Consider the following 10,217-nt stretch of genomic DNA (forward strand, 5'->3'; position numbering starts at 1 on the left):
GTTGAGCTGCTTTTCTGTAACGTCGGTGCGCGCACACATGGTCGGTGCAGTCCTCGGATATGTAGCGCGCTCGTACGCCAGCATATAGCTAACTTCAGGAGTAGAAATCACTCCGGTAAGCAGAGGAGGGGTTGAAGGCGAATAAATTGACCCTTTCTGATCACACGCTCACACAACGATGCGTTCTATGCGCCGCTCGCTATTAACACCGCCGCTTGCAGGAACGTACACAAAAAGAAAGGTCCGTGCAATCCTGAACTCTGCTTCTGAGATACTAAAAGCACCCAAAGGTGGTCAGTGTCACAACACCGTCGCGCTAACCTCTGGCTCTTCCTCGTAAATGACAAGCCACCTTATAACCGACAGCTTTGTGTCAGGGGTTGCTTTTTTCCCCCTCCTAGTCTCCTCTCTTTCCCCCCTTATTCCCTTCCCTTTTCGGTTCTCAAAGAAAAGCGGAAAGGTTGTTCTACCTTCGTCGTGTGGGTTTTTTTTGTGCGTGTTTTTTGTGGCCGGAGAAAATAGTGTCGGGTCGGGGTCGCCCTCTACGCAGCGGCGGCGGAGGAGGCGGCGGCAGCGGCGGCGGAGAGACGTGGGTCCATGCGGCAGCAGCAGCAGTAGAGCGGGCAGGTTCGTACACGACCGTCCGGGGGTTGCGGCAGATAGGGCAGAACCTTCGACCCGACGGGACCTCTGCTGGCTCCTGTGGAAAGAAACCAGACAAGAAGAGAGCGGAGGGGGTAAAAGCCAGAGAGAAGGACGAGAGACACTGACAGACAAGAGAGAGAGAGAGAGATAGAGAGAGCGCGAGAACAGCTTGGGTCTGACGGAGGGGGAGCCGGAGTGCAGTGAGTCGAAGCTGCCACTGGGGTCAGAGAGCAGGAGCAAGCACAACCCCCCGCCACCTCCCGTGCGCGTGCCCTTACCGGCGGGCACACGCAAGAGGCAGGAGAAGTGGAGGGGAGGGCGGGGAAGGAGGAGGGTTCTCGCGCAGTCCCGCTCTATGCTGCATTCACTTACTTTCGGAAATGGCAAGTCTTGTCAAATGAATGAAATGAGTAAAGATGATTAGACAGGATGAGTATTTTTTTGTGTGTGGTAACAACAACGTTGCTTTGGAATAAATAATACTTTATTAAACCACAATGTATATTTACATAATTATTATTTTAAGCCCATGTTTCTAAACTGCCAGCTAATTTACAAACTATATAAGTATTTATAGAGCCTAGACTGCAAAAATGTGATATGTTGTAATATTCAATTGATTTATTGAAGATTGATCAGTCGTTTATGTGGCGACCAAAAGATGCTGGGAATACATGTCTGTGGGGAAGAAAACAAGTATGTCTGGTATAAATGCTACAACTTACTAATGATGTGATCTTTATAAAAGGGATTACAAGTAGTAGCAAATACGTTATTTATAAAGAGTTGTCAAGTGAGTTAGCTTTTAATAAATATAAGTTTCCAAGTATTGGCTGATAGTATTAATATTTAAAATCTAAATTAATGCATTTTTGTGGCACAGAAGATTGTTACCTGGAAAAAAGCTAAATTCTAAATTATTAAATATAACTTTTTTTGTTTTTTAAAGAACATTACAAAGAGTCTGTAAGTATACCTAATGACTTAATTAATGATTTATAAGTCATAGAATGCATGCTTATTAAGCTGGATCAAAGTTTTTGTCTTAACATATAGCTTCTGCTATTATCATGCTTTGTCTTTTATTATCTAGAGGACAAATCCAAATATCTATAATAGTTCATTCAGTGTCTTTTGAGAACATTAACAATAGACTTGGCAGATTACCAAACAGCCTTTAGTTACAGAGTAACACCATGACAAACACTCATCTGAGGAATATTTCATAACATGAAAACCTAAACCTTGAAATACTAAGAAGCATCCATCCAGGTTCCGAAATTTACTGTTCTCCCTCTGTGTCTTCAGTTGGCCATGAAGAAAGCTGTGGACTGGAAGGTTTGCTTTTGGATATCAGGCATGGTCTAATAAGAAGGTTGTTGATTTTATTCCTTGAAATATGCAGTAATCAATACTTTTGGTAGCTGTACCTTGAACTTGTTTGTAACAAGCATATATACTGAAGCTAACTGATTGTCCTGGCAGTGACAGACAGGAAAGTACTGAGAGGAATGCACTTTATCTTTTATGGGTAAACTGGATACCTGTATGCCTCACTCTTTCCTTGTATTTGAGCATCAGCTAGCATGCACATTCTCACACTGAAACATAGATCAGTGGAAATGTTGACCTGGAATATTTTTTTCATAAGATCACAGATGTGTGGGAAATGGTGCCAGAGTGTAGAAGGTGTTGTAAAATCAATGATTAGAAGACAGCATGGCCCCTTTGGGTACACAAGTAAACAATACTAATGAGTACCTGTGGGAGTCCATCACACAACCTGAAATGGGGCAGCACAGTTTCCAAACTGGGAAAATCCTGAAACTTGGCTGACTGGTTGTAAAAGCAGCTTCCTGATCACCAGGGTTTAACTCACCGACTATCACTTCTCTGAAGTATAAGTGAAGTCTAGGAAAAAGGCTTGTCTTGATTTTCTTCAAACACAATTTTTTGATTGATCTTGATTTTTTTTGTGTTTCTCTCTCATGGTGTGCAGCCTTTACTATGATCTGTTTGTTTAAAATGTATTTCCACATGAAACTGATGTCACATTTTCAGTATTCAAGGTATAAAGCATCAGATATCGCATTCGTGTAGAGAAATAATCTGATCTCAAGGTCTGGGTGCCATCAGCTTTGAATTATACTCTTTTTCAGTGCATGGTACAGACTCTATTGTCATCACCTGAGCAAAGCAGGGTATCTGCCATCTTAAAAAAATCAAGTTTGGCTCAGTGGGAATTAACACAATTATTCAAACTATACTCTTGTACATGGGTGCACATAAGTGGTCCGCAGGTGCGCATGCGCTCTCAAAATAAAAGACCCGCACCAGATAAGAAGTTGCAACGCGCGTTTGCATACATAAGATTTTCTGGAGGAAGACAGACATTTGTTTAGAACTCTTAAAGATGTCGAAGAAGCAAGCTCCTTTAAGCAATTACTTTGGTGTTCCTCCACCTCTAAAGAAATGTCAGAAGGAGTCCGAACCGCAAAACAAGCGTGTATTCTCGGAAAAGTGGTTGCAGGAGGTGAGCTGGCTTCAAACAAATGATGAACGCACGGAGATGTGGTGCAGAATGTGCCATGAAAATCCCACTTTAGCGGACAACTTCTTATCTGGTGCGTGTTTTTTATTTTGACAGCGCGTGCGCACCTGCGGACCACTTATGTCCACCCCTGCTCTTGTATCATATAACTAACATATAATACTGTGCAAAAGTCTTCAGTCACCTCTCATTTTTTATATTTTTATCTACTGTATTTTTGGAAATACAGTAAATGGTAAAATGGTAAATGGCCTGCATTTGTATAGCGCTTTACTCAGTCCCTAAGGACCCCAAAGCGCTTTACACTACATTCAGTCATTCACCCATTCACACACACATTCACATACTGGCAATGGCAAGCTACATTGTAGCCACAGCTGCCCTGGGGCGCACTGACAGAGGCGCAGTAGATAAGGCAAGAACAGATTTTGTACAATTCTAAAATCTGATGGTACATTTCTATTTTTATAATTCTGTCAGATTTAACAAAATCCCATACACCACTCTCTAAAATGTAGTCCCAAACCATGACAGCGCCACCACCGTGTTGTTACAGATGACTCTTTGTAAAAACGCATTGTACTCTCGATTTAGATTAATCTCTCCTGAAGACCTGTTGCTTTGATTTTTTTGTTGGGTTCTTGTGTAATTTGATCTTTTCTCTTATTTAGTTGTATTATCAATCTTATTTCATACAATATTCTGTAAAGTTTATAAATCATGACACATGATGACACAAATGTTCAACACTGCAGGGTATCCTTTAGTCATATCCTGCTTTAAAACAAAACAAAATAAAAAAAAAACAGTGCTTAATAAATCAATCAATGTGAGGTCCACATTTTATAATCACTCTGTAATCTTTCCTTAGTGGTTTGAAAGGTAATGTATTTTTTGTCCCCAGATAATGATCCATACTAACTTTGAAAAACTGATTTTGCCAATTGAAACCACCCCAATCAGAAAACAGTGAACGCTCTACAGTGGTAATCGATCAGTGTCTTAAAGCACCTTTAGTCTTTTGCAATTTGTGGTGTTGAATCCAAGCTTCCACATACTGACATGTTTACAACAAACATCCACTGCTCAAGCACAATGAATGGCGTGCTGTGTTTTGCACTGTTTGCTAAGTGTTCATTGTTCATTTGCAATCCTTACTACAAGTTTCTCCTCCAGGTGAGGCCCTGTCTCCAGGGCGCAGCAGCACAGAGCTTTATGGACGAAGGGTTTGTGCTGTTGAGTTTGACTGTAGCTTTGACTGGTAACTCAGTGTGAACTGATAACTGCATTAATCATTTTCTGTCTTGCAATCAATCTCATTTCAAATAATGTAAACATGCCAGCTGTAAGTTATTGTCCACTTCTGAAAAATGGCGGTGCCCAACTACTTCCATCATAGTTAATGATGCATCACATCTACAGGATATTCACAGCTCGGCACCACATGTACACCACATATGCACAGAATGACCCCCCCCCCCCCCCCCCAAAAGTTCTGAATTATATTGTTAAAGCTGTTGTTTGTAAGGGTGCTGCTGCCACGCGATGTTCACGTTCTCTTCACGTCTCGTTTTCTGGCCGTTCACCTTGACTTAATTCGCTGTTATTGTAGACCTTCAGTGTTACTCATAGTCATTCAGCTATAGTCTCATTAAACTAACGTTAGTGCGGAGTTATCATGTGTCTGTGAAGGGAAACCTCTTGCAGCAAACTATGTAATCTACTCAGAAAAGTTACCTGCACAGCCTGTAAGAAAGAAGAGAGTATTGAGGATAAAGTGAACATTTTCATAGCAAATTGAAGGCTATTAAAAGTCTCAGCTTTAGGCAACATTAAAAAGATGAAACAATAAATCACTATATATTTTTTCTTTGGTCTTTATTAGACTAGAGTGTGTGTTGTGGGTCATGAGTTAAACTGCCTACAGACAAACTTTAAATAATTGATGATAATTTAAATGCTGCCACCTCTTTCCTTCACTGCTTATTGCAGCTTATTCTTTGATCCCATAAAGCCTTTCTTTGAAATATTATGGTTGACCTCCATGTTTGCAGCCTTCTCTGAATCTTTGAATCAGTCTCCACCTCACCTCAGTGACCACAGAGGATCTTGAGGTGAAAATCATTATACGTAAGGTAGAGCAAATCAAAATGAAGGGAAATTATTATTTTGCAATTGCTGTCTATCACTGAGTTCAACAGCAATTTAAAGCATTCAAGACTAAAAAAAAAAAATATAATAATAAAGCATTAATTTGTTAGTGCCTTTTAATATACTGATGGGATTTTTGATGAGAAAAGGCTGCGTGGGACTATCCATAATGGGCCCATCTGAGAGGCTCCACCACATTTACATGTCTGCCAGTTGAGGCAGGGCTGGCTTTTTTCTAATTTTACTGACATGCTTCAATTTCCCAGGACCATCAGCGCATCCCCCCACTGCCACAACAGCCCTGCAAGTCATTTCCATTTGACTTTTCTCTTATCTGCGCAAAAAAAGAAAAAAAAAAGCATTTCCATCTACTAGCCGGGGGGTGTTAATGTGAAAGCAGGGTTTAAATTTTATGTGGAGAGGCCACATTTAAACATTTGACCAGCGTTTGTTCTCCTGACTGCATATAGAAAACTGATGATAGATACGGGACCAAATGTCAGAGAAAGAAATGGCTTTTGCTGTGAATGTTTTATTCAGCCCCGTGCCGCGCCAATCACATTTATACAATAGAAAATGTAAATGTTATGCAGAGTGCTAAAAAAAACCCCACACTATATATTTTATGACCTTCTATAAAAGAGGGTAAAATGACTTTCCATCCAAATAAGGCAAAAAGAAATGGAACACATATTTAATGGGAGAAGGAAATAGGAGTGCAAGCTTCTTGCGGGAGGCACAGGGTGATATTCACTTAACCTACCGGCCGCGGCGGTTCACCGGCTCTAACCTGCACAGATTTATGCCCGTCTGTGGCACTGTCTGTCTTCACTGCCCACCTTGCGGATAAATAAAACGAAAAGCCTGTCTGTCTGAGAGGCCCATCCACACATAGGCAGGAGTTGAGGTTTTTCAAATGTTAATGTCATTCAGATTTATGGGAGGCAGATAGATGGTTGCTGAGGGTATGGCAGGCTAGATACTGTTTATGTCATTGAAATGCACACAGACAAAAAAAATGTTTGCCCCTGAGCCACTGCAGCAGCAGCAGCACTCTTCTGGCACCAGCCTTGTGTTTAGAAATGAACACACAAAAATGAATACTATCTCAAGATTCAAGTTTTCTTTTTCTCACTTTTCCTCAGCCTGGTGTTATAGGACTGATAAAAAAAAAAAAAAAAAAGTAGGGGAGAGGAACTGAAATCTACATACCAGCTAATTTTATTAGCACATAAAGTGCTTTTGTCCAGTGGAGCTTGAAGAGAAAGCGAGGAGCAGAAGTGTAGGACAGAAGAAAGGCAAAAAGAGAGCATACTGGCATGAAAGCCAAGTGTATTAATTCCCCTCCCATTCTCCTGCTGTGTTGTGATAGACTGAGTAATATGCAGGCTCACTTTCTGTGCCAAAGGCTAGACGGAGGCTCACTCAAGAGGACTCTGTGAGTCAGTCTCTCTCTTTTTGCCTCCTCTCCGTCTCTTTCTTCCCAAGCCCCTTTCAACTTTAGCAGTGGTAAACTGCAAAAATAAAACAATCACTTCATTTCCCGCCCCACCACCCCTGAGATCCAGCTTTACTCGCAACCATTCAACACAATCAGTGTGCCTCCGCTCCATCTCTCCATCTCTCCCCACACGTGTGTGAAAATGGTCAATACCGTATAAATTAGGAGAACTCTGAGGCACGCTGTGATCCACGTGGAGTGAGCGTGTATTAAATTACGTTAATTGACTGGATGAAGTTCAGAGGAGGACAACACTGGGCTGCACTCAGTCCTCAGCTGCTCTGCTGAAGTGGCTCCTGTTCTCCTCAGGTGATGACCTGAGCAGGCACATTCACAATTAATCCACTATTTAGTCTTTCACGGTGATAACTTTGTTTCCGTCCTCTGACTGCATTTTCCATGCACAGTTTTATGAGTCAAAGCCTGTAAGTCCACATGATGTATTCCAGTGTGTGGTATATGCATGTGGCGCACTTAGTATTGTGGAAACCAGACAGTGCATTACATATTCAATGGCCTGAACAAACTGATTTAAAAAAAATTCCAGTAATATTTATGATGTCTTTCAGCAGTCATTTGGCATGAGAGCCACTTATCCTTCCTTCTTTTGAAATTCACTTTAAGCCTCTTGTTGGGCAGATAAATGGCAGGAAGGGGTTAGACTTTTAACTTGTTTTTGCTCTTGTTGTACAATAAAATGCTAATATTGAAATGCTGTTTTCAGTGTTCTGTCTGCTGTATGTAAAAGGGTTGAAAACACAGCACTTCTCTGTGTGCTTGTGTGTATTTGTGGGTGCAAAGGTTCACCATTACACTTGCTTCTAAGGATCAGGCGAGTGAGAGGGAAAGGAGCAAATAACAACGGGATAAAAGCATGTCAGCAGGTCAGCTGGTCAGACAGTGAGGGCTGATCTTCCAAATGCAGAGACTCACCCAGAAACCAGAGCGACAGAAAGAGGGCAGAGACTGCAGATGAAAGCCAATGAACTCAAAAACAGCAGAGAGGGAGAGAGAGAAGCAGAGAGAGGAGGATGATTCCTGTGAACATAAGATTAAAGGAAATATGCACACTTAAACAATGTTAAAATTATCCCTGGAAGCATACCATACTCTGTTTCAGCTGGCTTTGCACCTCTCAGCTTTGCTAAGCTCTTGATGCAGAGGGCACGGCTGAGTTGCAGACTCCAGTGTTCCATCTGCCTTCGTTTCAATGATGCATCAACTTAAAAAAACTAAACTTTCTGGAGAAAAAAACCCAGATGCTCACATTTCTTTTCTTTGCTTCTAGTTTCAGCTTCTTCTATTGCCATACCAGTGCTGATGCACAGGTTTGGGTTAAAATTGTTGGCAAAGAGGTACATGTTGTTGAGTTGAAATGCTTATTCATATTGACTGCTGGTGTGCAGCTAGGAGGCAAGAAAATTTTTTGGACCATTCTAATATCTGACAGTACCTTTCTGCGTTTTGCTGTGAAAACCTCCTTCGACATCTTCCATGCAAACCGCAAGCCACAGCTGCCCATAGTTTTGTGGGAGATGTCCACTTGTCTGCAAACAGCTGCCAACTACTCTCCAAGAGGCTGTGAATCTGTGAGAAGTGCAACATAAAACAGAAACAGACTGTATAAGCTGCACATTTTGATACATGCTGGCTGCACCAATTAGGTATAAGTTTTACTTTGAATGTGATGCTTTGGGTGTGCGTCATACTTCCTCAAGTTTTACTACCGCTCATGAGTAGATAGTGAGTGTTTGCAGACCACTTGGCGTCTTCCATGCAAAGTGCAGCAACTGTGGCAATCTGCTAATGGCCAAAGCAATCACAGGGACGTTTTCAGCACAGCTCCCTCTTTCACCTACAGTATCAACGGCCAGCACCCTCCAGAAACCACACACAACCAGGGAATACAAATTTCATCACTCCGCACACATGGCACCCAAGTGGGCTTTAAGTCAAATAGTTTGTCTTCCCTGCATATCTTGCGGTCTACTTTGTTGTTTTCTTGGTCAAAATCAGTTGGCTGTATATTAGATTTTTCTAGAGCCACTGCAGAGTTTGACATTAGCACAATTAGACAGGACTTCTGTCTACAGCTGCCACTTTTCTTTCTTTTCCAGAGACTCTAGTCCTAAAGGGTATGCCTGTAGGCCTGTTTCCAGCTCCATGTTTTTTTTTCTTGGACTCCACTGGTGTAGCTTTGTATGATTCACAATTCAAAGACAATAATCCTTATTCATGTTCTGTGCTTACAGTTTGAGCCGTATGACTTTGATGTCATCCAAGAGGAGGAAACGGAGTGTTTAGAGCAGCCAGAAGCCTTAGAGTTTGGCTCACGGGGCTTTCTTGTACATACCTCAATTATTTGAATCTGTGGCCATGTTTATTATGAACACTCACCATTCATTGCAAGTAAGGAAAAGCATAATAGGTCATGTTGAATGGAGCAGAATGTAATGGAGTTTTGAGATCATCAAGTTGTGTTTCTGTTGTGGCTGCATCATTAAAAGTGCATTGTGTCTGAAAGCAATGCTTAGTTACTCATTTTTTATTTAAAAACAGTTTGTTCTACAGTGTGTAAATAAAATAGGATTTCTGGCACTTATGAATCATCAATAACAGATGTAGCACCGCATAACTATTTTCACACTGACAGTATCTATGACTCTAACAAGGGTTAAGGAGTATTTAGTGGAATTTTGAGCAATAACTAATATGTATGTTACAGAGTTTTCTGGGGGTCACAGGTGTCACACAAAGAACTCAACTAAAATAGCTGGATTTAAGGTGGATCATGCCAATGAAGAGGGATTTCATCAACTGCAACAAACCTTTTTTCAGGAAAGTCATATTTAAAGAAATCGGTTCTCTCTTGCACAGTCATACACTCACACCTGAAAGCTCCAGCTGCATCTCCTTAAGAGAATATGGTCCATAGTACTGAAAGAAGGGCTGTTTTTTATTTATCCTACACATGCAAATGCATCTTTTATTCTGTGCAGTTTGGCACAAAACACATGTGCATGTGGGGATGATGGACACAACAGTCGGCCTCGTTTACTGAAAATTATGTTTATATAGAACTAATTTGCTGCAGTGAATAGATGCTGAAGGACACCACCTGGATCATGATTTCTACTAATGTAACGAGGAAATGTTGTTAATTAACTTTTATGAGGTTGTCAGAAATTTGAATATTGAACATGTCAGTAAAAATACCTCTTAAATACCCCAAAAAGTTGAGCATCTTTTTGGGGTATTTAAGAGGTAACAGTTGAGTGCCACACATACATGAGGTCTTTGGGGACTTGATACCTGGATTTTAAATATATCTGTGTTTTAACCATAGATTATACAATACACACACACACA

General features: G+C 41.1%; 1 protein-coding gene across 2 annotated transcripts in view; it reads right to left on the minus strand.

The window, feature by feature from the left end:
- Positions 1-948, minus strand: part of mpped2a (metallophosphoesterase domain containing 2a) — an 82,973-nt gene extending 82,025 nt beyond the window's left edge. For both annotated transcript variants that reach the window (XM_085460746.1, XM_085460740.1), the window contains exon 1: positions 471-948. The gene's annotated coding sequence lies outside the window, so the exon portion shown is untranslated. The remainder of the gene's footprint in view (positions 1-470) is intronic.
- Positions 949-10,217: the final 9,269 nt, after the last annotated feature.

The sequence above is a fragment of the Copadichromis virginalis genome, linkage group LG1 (assembly GCF_057382275.1).
Source record: "Copadichromis virginalis isolate Kocher_CV1m ecotype Utaka linkage group LG1, C_Virginalis_male_GT1.1, whole genome shotgun sequence".
NCBI lineage: Eukaryota > Metazoa > Chordata > Actinopteri > Cichliformes > Cichlidae > Copadichromis > Copadichromis virginalis.